General features: G+C 45.8%; 1 protein-coding gene across 3 annotated transcripts in view; it reads right to left on the minus strand.

Moving 5' to 3' along the window:
* The window catches only part of ADAMTS3 (ADAM metallopeptidase with thrombospondin type 1 motif 3), a 104,305-nt gene that overhangs the window by 36,674 nt on the left and 50,967 nt on the right, over positions 1–16,664 (minus strand). The window lies entirely within an intron of this gene.

Below are 16,664 nucleotides of genomic sequence, written 5' to 3' on the forward strand. Positions count from 1 at the left end.
AGAGTCATCATTTCCTCGGATAAAATAAATCAAGAACTCTAAAGAGATTATTCTGGTGGTGCTGGAGGAAGGGAAATCACCAGATACCCAGTGAAAAAACTAATTCAACTATGTGGTTCTATAGTATATCACACACTTGTGATTTCAAGCATAAAATTCATCCCTAAGGAGATCTAGGCCAAATACTTCCCTTCCTAACCCAGAATTACCCCCGCTGCTTTTCTTGCCTCAAATCAGGCCTTTAAATACACTTCCCTGTCAATGTCACAGAATACTGGGTGGGTTCTTGAAGACACTGGTCAAGGGGTAGGGTTCAGATGAACCATTCTGAACTGGCTTTTAAGGGGTATGTTCAACAGCCTATAGCTGTAATCACTCAGAAGCTGTTTTTTCTACTTAGTACAGCAAAGCAAAACATCACCATGGACTTTTGAAGGCAAAAAAAGTCACAGCTGTTACTTAGTTCTTCCTAAACCTAAGCCAGCACACCAACAGGCAATAAGGAATTAACAGATGCCTGTTTGGACATATTATAGTGTCCTCACTGGGAACCGGTGCGTTCTTGTGTCTGGCTCCACGACAGGCAAGGAGCATCCTCATTCCCCCACTCTTCCATTTAGAAGAAAGAGATGATACAACACTTAAATACACATTTCTTCCTGCTCCATGAACCTGGCAAAACCCCCCTGCATCCCATGGATAGAAAGGAGTGTATGGTTCTGCCTTCCACTTGTGTTGACTTGTACTGAAAGGGAGCATTTCCCCAAATGAGAGCAGAGCTTTTGAGCCCTTTTCCTCTATGCTGGAGCTGATGAAAGCCAAGGTTGTTGCAAGTACACACAGACTGGCCCTTCACATGCTTCCAGCCAAGACTTCCAGTAAAGTGGATGTAAGTTTTGCTTGTGGAAGGACAGCAGGACCAGGCCAATGTTGCAAAACATGCTGGATGGCCACACCACTGGGAACATCAAGCTCTGAGCCTTCCACCTCGTGAAATGTAATTTACGCATTTCTTTCCACAGAAATCCCAAACCTCCCCTGACTGGACTTGGTGGTGAAAACTCAACTGTTTCACCCGGCCTGGCAGGCAGTGTATTCCACGAGAGGTACCAGGACTCCTGAGGATATTCATAGAACCACAGACTGGTTTGTATTGGAAGAGACCTTAAAAGCTCATCCAGTTCCAACCCCCTGCCACGGGCAGGGACACCTTTCACTACACCAGGTTGCTCCAAGTCCTGTTCAACCTGTCCTTGAACACTGCCAGGGATGGGGCAGCCACAGCTTCTCTGGGCAACCTGTGCCAGGGCCTCACCACCCTCACAGGGAAGAACTTCTCCCTAATGTCTAATCTTAATCTCCCCTCTGTCTGTTTAAAGTCCTCTTGTTCTGTCCTTTCAGGCCCTTGTCAAAAGGCCCTGTCCAGTTTTCCTCTTGGCCCCACTCAAGCTACAGCTTGTTGGTAAGGACCCAGCAAGCCTCATACCTCACTGGGAAGTGAAACAGTGGGATCTTCTCCCTAAATTCACCTACTAAACTGCTGTGCCCCATCCAAACAATCCAGGGTAGTAAAAGTGCTCTATCTGTTCTCACTTGTCTGTTTTCCATAACCTAGCACTTAAGGGGGTCAAACAATCAGAACCAAGCCTCGGTTACATGTACTAATGACAGCTCCTTTGGAAAATGCTGCAATCTGCACCGATCACCAAGCACTTAACAGGACATAAGGGCAAAGAGATGACAGCGTGACACAGGAGAAAATAGACCAAAATGACAAGATGCAATGTTCCCATAGCCCAGTCATTAAACCACTTTCCTCGTGCCGTTGCTCATGATTCAGCTGAGTGTTGGGGCATTAGTGGAAATTCTAGAAGAGCTCACAGAGTCAATGAATCTTTTCATAGCATTAAAGTCCATTCCAAATGCTTTGACCAACTTCAAGTTATTTATCATAATGGATCACAATTAATTCTGGCTGATTCTTAAGAGTCTGTTCTGTGTTTGCTGGCTTCTGCTGAGGCACATGGAAGGGAGAGTAGCAGATACCTTTAGTGAACAGCACAAAAAGCCTCCTCAGATGTGTTCTGTTCAGGAGATGGCATTATTATTCTTATAAATGCAAAATGCACAAATCAGAACATCCCAGGCAGGTGGACACAAACACTTTAGATATTTTATCTAATCCACTCTACAGAAAGCTGTCCAAGTTTGCATCTGGACTGTGAATCACAGTGCTCCAAGTAAGACTAATTACAAAGACAACCCCAATGTTTACTATGGAGTTGTAGTGAAAAGTATCCTCTATCTCCTTTCCGTACTGAGACCTTCCCAGGTTTGGAAGGGAAAGACATCTGCAGTGCTAGGAAATGGGCTTTACCTATTGATACTGCCACACACTATTGGATCTCATGTCACAAACCCCAGCTAAGCCTCTGGAGGTCATTAGACAACGGTTAAAAAATGCACAGGCTGGGACTTCCGCTGGGCATGGTTACAAGTTTTGCATTGAACAGAGTGTAAAGAAAATTGGCATTCGAAGGAAAATGCACAATAATCTTTGCGTGTTAAACCATGGCTTAGGAAATCCTCAGGTACTTGAAGGTGGCACAACTCTACTGAACATCTGCAACTATTTACATCCATGGGTGGTTTCAGCACTAAGATGAACAGCTGACAGGTAGGCAATGCTGCAGATGTGTTACCTGAATGCCACAGGAGTGCCTTTGGACACCCCCTTAACCTTCATGTTGGAGCTGCTGTCACCACATGGTGGAGAAATCCATCTTTCCTGATAAAACTCTTCTCTACAGTACAGAATAAGCAATTCAGACACAAGGAAAAGTTCAAGGAACAACCCCCTTGCTATGAGTGGGGAGAGATCACAGCAATGCTTACTGAAGGGAATTATTTAAATGAATCATCTGAAAACAAAAGTTCTTTGCAAGTTAATCTATCCGGTAGTGCTGAGTGTCTAAAACAGCCAAGAGGTGACTGTTACCAAAAAGCAATATTCTCTGTTACACACAGAGGAAACCAGTCTGCCTGTCTGGGGATTTGTGCTAGACAGACTAATCCTTCCTAATCCCATTCTGGAATTAGCTGTTTCGTTATCTCCTCTTTTTTCTTGTTTTGCTGCTTACCTGCATCTTTCACACCATGACCTCACCTGTCAGAAAAAGATTTGTCTTTCCTCAAGTGAATCAGTCCTGCAAACATTTGGGTAGGAAGGGAGAGCACAGAGTGATGTATGCACATGTTCAGGGAGGTATTTCTTTTCTCACACATTCCTTTTTTTTCAGAAGGAAATCTCCCCCACATCCTTTGTCACTGTGTTTTGCTGAAAACCACGGCTGCTGACCTCGCCTCGTGCCACCTCTAGAGACCTAGAACCACACTGCTGGAATCAGATGGTAACTTTCTGTTCAGCAGATATATCTGTGAACCCTTCTACAGGCCAGGAACATTTGCCTCCCTTCTAAATCCTTTTTCAGAAACAACTTTTAACATAAACACCTACATCAAAAATTGGGCATGACTGTATCCCTGCTATATGCTTTCCTGTATTAAAAGAGGCCAAAAAGACATTCTGGGTTACAGCACGTATCTTTCCTAGAGTGTAATTTTAAAAGAATGACTCTCTGCCTCTTCCCCTACTCTTACATAAAGCTGGGATCTGCTCAAGTCTAATTTCATGAGTTGTCATTGAGCAAACCTAAGAATACCTAAAGAGAACCCTAAGCATGGAAGATTCTTACAATCTGATTTTATATTGTAAAATATATGGGCTGAATTTTGTGATACACTGCCACTGATACCAGCAGTATAAGTACACTGCACTGATACCTCTATCTATCCATCTACCTATCTATCTATCTACCTATCTATATCTGTCTCTGTATCTCTACCTATCTCTGTACCTAACTCTGTTTGTCTATCCCTGTATCTATCTCTGTATCTCTATGTATATACGTTCCTCATATATGCTTACTTGTTTAAGGAATAACAGGGTCTATCTTCAGAATCAGATGGCTACAGCCCTGACTGCTTCCCTCATGTCTAAGAAAACCCAGCAAATAAGAGAACACACAACCTCTGAGATGTACATCCAAGTACCAGCAGAGATTAGTGCAGTGTCAGTATAAACCTGCCCACAGTCATTGTGCTCATTCCCATAAAGCTCATCCAATTCCAACCCCTGCCATGGGCAGGGACATCTTCCACTAGAGCAGGTTGCTCCAAGCCCCGTCCAACCTGGCCTTCATGTATCATTAAATCAATCTGAAAATAATTTTTATTCCACAAAGGAGCACACTTACAGAGTCTTTGGATCCATAATTTCAACAGTGCATTGTAAAAGGTCAGGGCAATTCAGAAAGGGGGAGAAAGTACCTTGAAAGCCCACCACATTTTGAAAACACAGGTGGCATTCATAACTTATTTGCTAACTCAGAACTTTCTGGAAGAAGAAATGCTGGATAGCTTGAGCTGTCTGCAGTTTTCAGCAGCTTCCCTGAGATCCATAAAGCTTCAGAAGATTTGGCATCTGAGCCAGCTGTCAGCTATGTGGGGAAAGAGGAGTGGAGGGCACTGGCAGGAGACCTGTGGTCAGGTCTCTGCAGTCCGAAGTGACCAAGAGACAGTCACCTAATGCAGACTAGTCCCAAGAAACATCATATGCATGCACCTCTGGGCACAAAGGAACAGAGAGCTCTTCCCAGTAAGCTTCGGACAGCAACCAGAAGTCATAATTATCATGTGGCTTAGAGGCAGATTATTTCCTCATCTCAAACCTTGACACCAGATGTATTAGCAGGAAGCATCATAAGCCAGCCTAGAAATTCCCACACCATGAGAAGCAGAAGCACACCCATCTCACATCTGGCTTCTGACCATGGCTAATTGTGAAGTCGAAGCACTGCATGGACAGCAGAGGAACAGTCCCCAAAAACTATCAGTAAATACATGGATAACTAGAGCAAAAAATAGAACCCGAAGGCATGCAGTCACATTTTACAAGACCCTGCATATATAAACACATTTAACACCACAGAACTTATATCAGAAGTTTGTCTTTCCTAGCTCCAGAAAAATCCCTTATGATTATCTGACATTTAAAATGGACCACACCATCTGCTTTGTCACTCTTGGACATGTGTGCCACAAATGACCCTCTTAAAATACATTTCTCATTAGAGAAGAAAGGTTCTGCTAACCTCCAGTTCACCACCTGCTAGTCCTCTATAATAGAAAAGGAAAACTGGTTTCTAATATGCAGTATTCAACACTGTCAGCAATCAGCTCATATCTTCCTTGCTAACCATCCTTTACTTAGATCTTTGCACCCAGGATTTTAGCCACCATCTCCTTAATAGACGAAGAATTCCTCAGGTCCATTCAGATAAGTATTTCTCATTATTTAGCATAATTAGTTAATTTGTTGTAAGGAATCAAACTGCCAAGGATGTCTACCACTACTGTCTATAATGGCAGCTTTTTTCCCTCTCCAGTATGGACAGACCAGGGGACATGAGAGGACAGGATGGACAGGGTGCTGGAACAACTAATCTAGGTCATGCTTTGCCTAGAAAGATCGGACCAGGTGATCCTTAAGGTCCCTTCCAGTTGGGATTCTATGAGGACTTTCTGAACAGATGGCAATCTCCTTGAAGGACTGACAGCTGGCTATTGATCGTTTGATGCTACCTGCATTAGTCAAAATGACATTTATTCTGTTTTATTCCAATTCTGAAGGGTTGACCTCCCTTGTAAACCCTCTAAGCTAACCTGATAATGGATCCATGAAGAGATGAGGGGTAGCCATGTCAGGACTGACCACCACTGCTACTTTAGCCCTCCCACTGGTCTCAGAGTCTGTACTGGCAGTGGGAGCTCTAAACCTCTGGAATAACAGAAGCCATCAACAAGGGGAAATTTTCCTAATAAAATCAGGAAACTGATTTTTTAAGTAGATAAACTACAGGAGGCATGGGAAAGAGGAAAAGCCAAGATCAGGAGAACAGTTTCTTAATCATAAAAGCTTAACAATATTCTTCTTGGAATAGACTTTCTTAACTATATTCCCGTATGTATCATTTCCTCTCAGCAAAGCTGCTCTTCCGTGTTCTGCTTTGTTGGACACCTAACTACTACTTAGTTAATTTCACTCAGATCAAGGGAGAGATCTGTCTACATACAGCTGCTTAGTTTTAAATGCAGGGAAAGGAATTTGTTTCTACACACATGGAATGTGTTACTGCCAGAGTAAGTCTGTAACAGGAGCACAGCATGGCTGGTGCTCACCCATACTCCCAGCCACAGACATTACCTTTAATGTCTACTGTCAACAGCAATTACTCTTTGATCATGGCAAGATCTTTATCTGCCTTAAGCCTCTCAAAGTCTGCCAAGCCTACTACACAGTCAGGATGGAGCACCAAGACAGAACCAGCTCCATTTGATACAGGATTATTTGGAGCAAGGGAGCATGCCCTATTGAAAGCAGAGCAGTAGTAGATAGACAGATGATTCTCCTTAGCTCTTGTGGATGAAAGGTGTGGAGCTTGGTAACTACCTAGGGCTTCTACATGCCACCAATGTGAAATTTAAAGGTGCATTTCAACTACACACCTTAAAATCTGTGCTTTGGAGCAGCTCTGCAAATGACACAGAAATCTGATCCATGCAAGGAGAAAGCTCTTATCTGCTCAGGAAAGAGTTCTCGCCCTTCTCCAGGACAGCTCCTGTATTCTCCTACCCATGGAGAAACAGAAGGAAAGTTCCCCTTCACTGAGTACCTTCAGCCGATGGGCTCTGTGTTACCAACACAGCCCAAGCCAGAACTACTGTCCAGCTGGAGAGGGGAGCTACAAATGTCAGAGGTGAAGCAGCTAAGATTTTCCATTAATGTAATTATGAACAGTGCAAACACATAATAAAAATCCAAGGAAAAACTGTCAGTTCTGAAGAGGTGGGGCATGGCAACTTGCTATTTGAAAAATGTCGAGGTACAACAATATTTTGATGGCAACATACTGGAAAACCCAAAAAGGCCTTTTAAGGGTAAAAGGAAATAGACATGAATACACTTCTCGCTGCCTTGCACTCTATTTCTTTCTAGCTCCCATACATTCACATCTGTCCACAGAAGAGGTATAACAGAAGTAATAAATGGGCCTGTTTTCCCTCTAAACTGAATATAAGCAGGTATAAAAGGCAAAATTACTATTTAGCACCTTCAGTGTCTCTTCTTATAGGTTACAGACACAGGGATGGGTTTGTTGGTTTTTAATGTGTCCAGGTATCGGCTGTGACTGACCTGGTTGCACAGATGTGACTCTCATCTTCCTTTCATACAGAACAGCTCTGGTAGATCAGGACATACACATCAGGCACTGGTCACAGTATTATTACTGTATTATTAGAAAACAGATTTTGTTTCAGAAGAAATATTTAAAGCTGCCATTTTAACACAATTGTACCTACAGAAGTGAATGGGGTAGATAATGTCATGTCTGTAAGAACAGCCTACAATAGGTACCCAGCAGCTGCAGGAGCAATCGCATCCCAGTTTAGATCAGGAAAAAGTACTCTGATTGACCAGTCTTTTTTTCCCTTTCATCACACTTGAGGTTTCGACTTACTTTTTGTGTTAGTAAAATTAATGAAAAGAATCCAGTTTCATTTCTAAGGGAAAATAAGAAAGAGAAAATCATCCAAGCTGAGCTGGTAGAGCCAAAAGGATAAAACAGTGTCCTGGGTTCAGCAGTAGCAGTCATGTTTTTTCCTTTGTGTTAGCTGGTGCAGTGCTGTGTTTTGACTTCTAGTTTTGAGAACAGCGTTGATGAAGCCGATGTTTTCGGTTGTTGCTAAGTGATGTTTACCCTGACCAAGGACTCTGTGAGGCTCATGCTCTGCCAGGGAGGAGGGGAAGCTGTGAGGAAGCAGAGACGGGGCGCCTGACCCGGGCTAGCCGGGGAGGTATTCCATACCACAGCACGTCATGCCCGGGGTGGGGGGTAACTGGGAGTCACCCGGAAGGACAGGAGCTTCCGGGTGGAACTCGTTTTCTTGGCCGGTGGTATCGTATTCTCTTCCCTTGTTATTTTCCCTTATCATTGTTTTAGCTGATAGTAGCGGTGGTGATTTGTTGCTGGACTGTTCTTGTCTCAACCCGTAGGAGTTGCACTCTCTCGATCCTCCTCCCCGTTCCTCCGGGAGCGGGGAAGGGGAGAGCCCCGGTGCAGGGAGGGGGGGGGGGAGACGAACACGGACCTTGATTGTTGTCAGCTTGGCACCACTCACTGGGAGTGAGTGAACAAGTTACCTGACTGGGTTTAAACCACGACAGTTATTTTTGGCGCCCAACGTGGGGCACGAGGGGTTGAGATAAGAACAGATCTGACTGGATTGATAGTCACTCGTCACAATGCTGATTTATTGGCTCTCAAGGTTTTTCCTCTTGATCTCACAGTTTCAGTATACCATATCTTACGTCCATCCGGTATTGGCTGTATTAGTGTTTTTCAAGTGTGGGGCTTGGGCTAAGGTTTTTATCCCATTGTACTTTATGGTAATGACTTGTAATACAATAGAATCATTGATCATGAAACTGATCTGGCTTATGTTCCCAGTGTGGTCACCACCTTTATACTTTGGGAGGTATATGATGGAGGTGCTTAGCAATTACACATCTTTTTTCTCCTTCTCAGGTGCTCAACCTGTGAAGGAGACATCCTTTTACCCTCCTAGTCGTCCCCCCAGACCATTTACATTTGAGAGTTTCGAATTTTTTAAATGGCCTTTTAATGCTCTTGAGACTTGTTTGCTGATGGTGATGGGAATCACCATGCTAACACGCATACAGAGTGTGTTTTGCCCACTACTGATTTCAAGAGTTAAGCAGATTCAGGTTTGGGTCTTGTCTGGGGTCAAACGACGATGTAGGAGGACCGAGAGATTTTCCCAGAGGCTGGACAGCCATGAGTGGCAGGGTGTGTGGGATAGTATGGGCAAGTATCTAGGTCAGTGGGCCCCCCCAGTATTTTGGAATTTCACTACCGAACAACTGCAAAATCCAGAAGAATTAGTAAAACACTTAAATGAGGTGTGTGGTCATTCTGGCCATACCAGAGATGGACAAATCACGGCAACGTGCTGGGGCTTGGCCTATGCTTACAGGGCCTTGTTCAACACTATCCAGCACCTTCAAAAGGAAAAGAATGTCGGCGGATTTGAGGGCAAAGCGACAGTCGCTACTCAAACTTTGGCTGCAATGAACTGCGCAGCTACCCCAGTGGCAAGTACAGCAGCTGCTCAAACTTCAACTGCAACAGACAGCGCGGTTACCCCAGCTCCAAGCACGGTAGCTACACCACCCCCAGCAACAAGTACAGTCGCTACTCAAACCACAGTGATAATCACTGCAGCCAAACCAGAGGACCAATTCGTACCAATATCGGTTGCCCCTGTACGCAAGAGAACAAGCAAAAAGGAGGCAAAAAGGGTGAAGCGAGATGAAGAACCAATGAATTCACCACCCGGTAATTTATTTGTTAAATTATTTTTGTTAATTTTGTTAAAAAATTAACAAAAGACGTCCTATTGTTCAAGAGAGGAGATACAGAAGGTATACGCCACGGGGTACCCTATGGTTTTACCTGCTGGATCACGGAGAAGACATGACAAAGTGGGATGGAAAACCTACTTCAGCTTTGGAGGAACGGGTGAGTGAACTGAAGAGGGGAGCAAGGGCCAAGACTGATCGTCCCATGAGAGCTACGGCTTCAGTTTCTGGTGAGCAGTTTCCCAGATGGAGTGGAAGAGCTGATTTTACTCCAGCTCCTGTGATAACGAAGAATAATCCCTTTCAACACGACTTAAGTGTCCAATGCTGTGACGACCATTAGAGGGGCCCTGCCTCCAGCCAGGTGGAGGTAGGGGACAATCGGATTTACTGGACTGTGTGGATCAGATGGCCTGGCACATCAGTCCCACAGAAGTATAAGGCTCTAGTAGATACCGGTGCACAGTGTACCCTGATGCCATCAAGCTGTCAAGGGGTGGAACCCATCTATATTTCTGGAGTAACAGGAGGATCCCAAGAGTTGACTGTGCTGGAGGCTGAAATCAGCCTGACTGGGAGGGAGTGGCAAAAGCACCCTATTGTGACTGGTCCAGAGGCTCCATGCATCCTCGGCATAGACTACCTCAAGAGAGGGTACTTCAAAGACCCAAAAGGGTACCGGTGGGCTTTTGGTATTGCTGCTTTGGAGACTGAGGAAATTGAGCAGCTGTCCACTTTGCCTGGTCTCTCAGAAGATCCCTCTGCTGTGGGGTTGCTGAAAGTTGAAGAACAACAAGTGCCAATTGCGACCACAACAGTGCACCGGCGGCAATATCGCACCAACCGAGACTCCCTGATTCCCATCCATCAGCTGATCCGTAGACTGGAGAGTCAGGGGGTGATCAGCAGGACCCGCTCACCCTTCAATAGCCCCATATGGCCAGTGCGAAAGTCTAATGGAGAATGGAGACTAACAGTAGACTATCGTGGCCTGAATGAAGTCACACCACCATTGAGTGCTGCCGTACCGGACATGCTAGAACTTCAGTATGAGCTAGAGTCAAAAGCAGGCAAGTGGTATGCCACGATTGATATTGCCAATGCATTTTTCTCCATTCCTTTGGCAGCAGAGTGCAGGCCACAGTTTGCTTTTACTTGGAGGGGTGTCCAGTTCACTTGGAACCGACTGCCCCAGGGGTGGAAACACAGCCCTACCATTTGCCATGGACTGATCCAGACTGCACTGGAACAGGGGCAAGCTCCAGAACACCTGCAATACATTGATGACATTATTGTGTGGGGCGATACAGCGGAAGAAGTCTTTGAGAAAGGGAGAAAAATAATCCAAATCCTGCTGAAAGCCGGTTTTGCCATAAAACGGAGTAAGGTCAAGGGACCTGCACAGGAGATACAATTTTTGGGAATAAAATGGCAAGATGGACGTAGACAGATCCCCACAGATGTGATCAACAAGATAACAGCAATGTCTCCACCAACTAATAAGAAAGAAACGCAAGCTTTCTTGGGTGCAGTGGGGTTCTGGAGAATGCACATCCCAAATTACAGTTCGATTGTAAGCCCTCTCTATCATGTGACCCGGAAGAAGAATGATTTTAAATGGGGCCCTGAGCAGCAACAAGCCTTTGAGCAAATTAAACGCGAGATAGTTCATGCAGTAGCCCTTGGACCAGTCCGAACCGGACCAGATGTAAAAAATGTGCTGTACACTGCAGCTGGGGAGAACGGTCCTACCTGGAGCCTCTGGCAGAAAGCTCCAGGGGAGACTCGAGGTCGACCCCTCGGCTTTTGGAGTCGGGGATACAAAGGATCTGAGGCCAGCTATACCCCAACTGAGAAAGAGATACTGGCAGCCTATGAAGGGGTTCGAGCTGCTTCGGAAGTGATTGGCACTGAAGCACAGCTCCTCCTGGCACCCCGGCTGCCCGTGCTGGGCTGGATGTTCAAAGGCAGGGTCTCCTCTACACATCATGCAACTGATGCTACATGGAGTAAATGGGCTGCACTAATTACACAACGAACTCGAATAGGAAGTCCCAGTCGTCCAGGCATTCTAGAAGTCATCATGGACTGGCCAGAGGGCAAAGATTTCGGAATGTCACCAGAGGAGGAGGTGGTGCGTGCTGAAGAGGCCCCACCATATAATAAACTGTCAGAAAGTGAAAAGCAGTATGCCTTGTTTACTGATGGCTCTTGCCGTATTGTGGGAAAGCATCGGAGATGGAAGGCAGCTGTATGGAGTCCTGGACGACAAGTTGCAGAAACTGCTGAAGGAGAGGGTGAATCGAGTCAATTTGCCGAGGTGAAAGCCATCCAGCTGGCCCTGGACATTGCTGAACGAGAAAAGTGGCCAGTACTTTATCTCTATACTGACTCATGGATGGTGGCAAATGCCCTGTGGGGGTGGTTGAAGCAATGGAAGCAGAGCAACTGGCAACGCAGAGGTAAACCCATCTGGGCTGCTGCACTGTGGAAAGATATTGCTGCCCGGGTGCAGAACCTGGTGGTGAAGGTACGTCATGTAGATGCCCATGTACCCAAGAGTCGGGCCACTGAGGAACACCAGAACAACCAACAAGTGGATAAAGCGGCTAAGATTGAAGTGGCTCAGATGGACTTAGATTGGCAACATAAAGGTGAATTATTTTTGGCCCGGTGGGCCCATGACACTTCAGGCCATCAAGGCAGAGATGCAACATATAGATGGGCCCGTGACCGAGGGGTGGACTTAACAATGGACACTATTGCCCAGGTTATTCATGAGTGTGAAACATGTGCTGCAATTAAACAAGCCAAGCGGTTAAAGCCTCTTTGGTATGGAGGACGATGGTTGAAGTATAAATATGGGGAGGCCTGGCAGATTGACTATATCACACTGCCACCAACCCGCCAAGGCAAGCGCCATGTGCTTACCATGGTGGAAGCAACCACCGGGTGGCTGGAAACATACGCTGTGCCCCATGCCACTGCCCGGAACACCATCCTGGGCCTTGAGAAACAGATTTTGTGGCGACACGGCACCCCAGAGAGAATTGAGTCAGACAATGGGACTCATTTCCGGAATAACCTTATAGATATTTGGGCCAAAGAGCATGGCATTGAGTGGGTATATCACATCCCCTACCATGCACCAGCCTCTGGGAAAATCGAACGGTACAATGGGCTGTTAAAAACTACACTGAGAGCGATGGGTGGGGGAACTTTCAAGCATTGGGATACACATTTACCAAAGGCCACCTGGTTGGTCAACACCAGAGGATCTGCCAACAGGGCCGGCCCAGCCCAGTCAGAACTTTTACATATTGTAGAGGGGGACAAAGTTCCCGTGGTGCATATGAAGAATTTGCTGGGGAAGACAGTCTGGGTTATTCCTGCTTCAGGTAAAGGCAAACCCACTCGTGGGATTGCTTTTGCTCAGGGACCTGGATATACTTGGTGGGTAATGCGGGAAGATGGGGAAGTCCGATGTATACCTCAAGGGGATTTGATTTTAGGGGAAAACAGCCAGTGAACTCAATTGTATGCTGTTGCCTGCTGTGTAATGCTTTTATAGCCCATCAACTAGATGTCTCCAGGTCACCAGCGACTGGCCCTGACTTCCCTCCAGCCATCATCCCAACAGAGAATGAACTTGGAACATCATGGACCGAATGGACTCGGCAGCATTATAGGGATTGGTCCATGCACTAAGAAAATGATTTTTTTCCTCTTGGTCTGTATGTATATGGATGTATATATGTGGGAGAGCGATGGTGTATTGAAAATGTGGGATCTGAGCACGACGTGAATGGTATGGAATAAGGGGTGGATAATGTCCTGGGTTCAGCAGTAGCAGTCATGTTTTTTCCTTTGTGTTAGCTGGTGCAGTGCTGTGTTTTGACTTCTAGTTTTGAGAACAGCGTTGATGAAGCCGATGTTTTCGGTTGTTGCTAAGTGATGTTTACCCTGACCAAGGACTCTGTGATGCTCATGCTCTGCCAGGGAGGAGGGGAAGCTGTGAGGAAGCAGAGACGGGGCGCCTGACCCGGGCTAGCCGGGGAGGTATTCCATACCACAGCACGTCATGCCCGGGGTGGGGGGTAACTGGGAGTCACCCGGAAGGACAGGAGCTTCCGGGTGGAACTCGTTTTCTTGGCCGGTGGTATCGTATTCTCTTCCCTTGTTATTTTCCCTTATCATTGTTTTAGCTGATAGTAGCGGTGGTGATTTGTTGCTGGACTGTTCTTGTCTCAACCCGTAGGAGTTGCACTCTCTCGATCCTCCTCCCCGTTCCTCCGGGAGCGGGGAAGGGGAGAGCCCCGGTGCAGGGAGGGGGGGGGGGAGACGAACACGGACCTTGATTGTTGTCAGCTTGGCACCACTCACTGGGAGTGAGTGAACAAGTTACCTGACTGGGTTTAAACCACGACAAACAGTTAACCTGAACACTGAGAAAGATGTTCCCACAGAGTATGCTCATATGGACAAGAAGAGGATTAAGCAAGCACCATGGCTTGGCTAATGTTAAAACAGAACTTGACCACTGATCAGCATTACCTTAGTGCTCATAGATAAAGATGGTGCTTCACTCAAGACATCATGGATGAGAAACAGTCCTTTGAAGAGCAATATACAGAGAAGGGCTTCACTGAGCACTGACAAAATTAAAGCATTGGAGCATTACCGCTACAGATAAAACCTGCTAGTTACACCAAGTCATTAATTCATTAAAAGACAAGAGAAAGACTTAACAGCCACTTGGCATAAGCTACAAAATGTTGACATGGAAAGAGCATTAAAGGGTTTCATTAAACATCTGTGTTGTCCAATCTGCGTTGTTTCTTCTGTGCTCTACAATTCATTCTATGAATGATTTTGAGACACACCACCTGGTACCCAGTGATTTTCATCTCCAAATGCTCAATGCGCCACTGCTTTACCAACCCCACCCCAGAGAGTATTTTTCCAGGGGAGGTTTCACGGAGCAGCACTCACTCTGTGACTCCATGTGTGCTTCCCTCACATGGCCACCAGCACAGACTAAAGCTGAGGCTGCAAACAGAATGGGCAGACTCAGCTGTTGGATGGCTTATGAAGAGATAAGCATTTAAAGGAGAAGAATGGAATTCATAGTATTCAGTCACATAAAAGGAATAACTGAGTGTGTAAAGCTGGAAAAAAAATGTGTAAAGATATTTACACAAAGGAAAGAAGTTTAAACACCCTTCAAATGATGCCATGAGTCACAAATCAGGGGTTGTTGGACAATGGGTCATTTCCTTCCACTATCTTACCACCAGTTACTCATGAATGTAGCTGAAAGCATAATTGTCCTTCATTGTTCACTTGTCACTAAGTGGATTCCAACCATCTGACATGACAAAGTCCCACAGCTGCTTTCTGGAAACTGGCCTTTGGAGGAGCCCATGCACCTGCAGCAATTCCAACCCTAGTCTGAGGCAGGGCTCCTCCATTGATAACAACCTCATGCTGCTGAAGGACGTAGGGCTGTGAGCTCTCTGTATGTACCCCAACGGATGGCAAGTAAGGACAACTCTGGCAAAGCTCTCCTGGCAGTGGAAAAATAGGTTTAGCCTGGAATATGGCAATTCCTACCTCAACATCCCCAGCTAAGACTGATTTGGGCAATCTGTGAGACTGTGGAGCTCATCTAAAGCCCAGTGGCTTCCCTGCAAAGACTACTGGTGGGATTGGGTCAAGGCAATGCACATGGATTGTGTGTGTGAAGATATTGAGTGATGCATTCCAACATCCAAACCATCAACATCTCATCCTGTAGGAAACACTGCACATTGTTACCAAAGCTGGCTTTCTTCAAGAGCACCATCTTATGTACTGCACACACATCAGATTACGTTAGGTATTAAGCTGTATAAAGCTGAATTTTTGAAGACTGTTTCGTTTGGCTGCCAACCCTGCCTCAAGCTGAAATGCTTCATTTTTGAACTTGTGCACAAGAAACTGCTGGAATAATGAAGATGGAATAATTCTTTTTGGAAAACCAACTAACCAACCAACCCCTTGCAAACTTCAAGATTAAAAATATATTCCAGATAGCCCTTCCAGGTTGATAATTCTGATTCTTTGTTACAAAATACTACTCCATGTCCCAACACAGATTTTTTGTGAAATCATATCAAGTCAGTTAAAGCCTCTCCTGTGCCCCAGTTATAGAATCATAGAATCATAGAATAGTTAATGTTGGAAAGGACCTTAAGATCATCTAGTTCCAATCCCCCTCCCATACGCAGGGACACCTCCCATTAAACCATGTCACGCAAGGCTCTGTCCAACCTGGCCTTGAACACTGACAGGGATATGGCAGCCACAGCTTCCCTGGGCAACCCATTCCAGTGCTTCACCACCCTTACAGTAAAGAACTTCTTCCTTATATCCAAACTGAGCTTCCCCTGTTTCAGTTTTAACCCGTTACCGCTTGTCCTGTCACTACAGTCCCTAATGAAGAGTCCCTTCCCAGCATCCTTACAGGCCCCCTTCAGATACTGGAAGGCTGCTATGAGGTCTCCACGCAGCCTTCTCTTCTCCAGGCTCAACAGCCCCAACTTCCTCAGCCTATCTTCATACGGGAGGTGCTCCAGTCCCCTGATCATCCTTGTGGCCCTTCTCTGGACTTGTTCCAACAGTTCCATGTCCTTTTTATGCTGAGGATACCAGAACTGTACACAATACTCTTAAGTGAGGTCTCAAGAGCAGAGTAGAGGGGCAGGATCACCTCCTTTGACCTGCTGGTCACACTCCTCTTGATGCAGCCCAGGATACGGTTGGCTTTCTGGGCTGCAAGTGCACACTGAAGCCGGCTCATCTTCATTTTCTCATTGACCAACACACCCAAGTCCTTCTCCACAGGGCTGCTCTGAATCTCTTCTCAGTTGTACATTTTCTGTATGAGAGAACTTTGAAATGGGAAAGGAGCGGTCCTGAGTGAAACCCAGTTCTCAAATCTCACATTCCTTATGGAGCAGAACCTCTCCCACTCACAGTTCTGGCTATAATAATATAGAATATGACCCACATGTGACATACAAAACCCAAACAGTTTGACATGACCTACATACTGATGTCA

Source organism: Pezoporus flaviventris, unplaced genomic scaffold (genome assembly GCF_033815535.1).
Source record: "Pezoporus flaviventris isolate CSIRO_AGI_PZ_B2104156 unplaced genomic scaffold, CSIRO_AGI_Pfla_v1 ptg000002l, whole genome shotgun sequence".
NCBI lineage: Eukaryota > Metazoa > Chordata > Aves > Psittaciformes > Psittacidae > Pezoporus > Pezoporus flaviventris.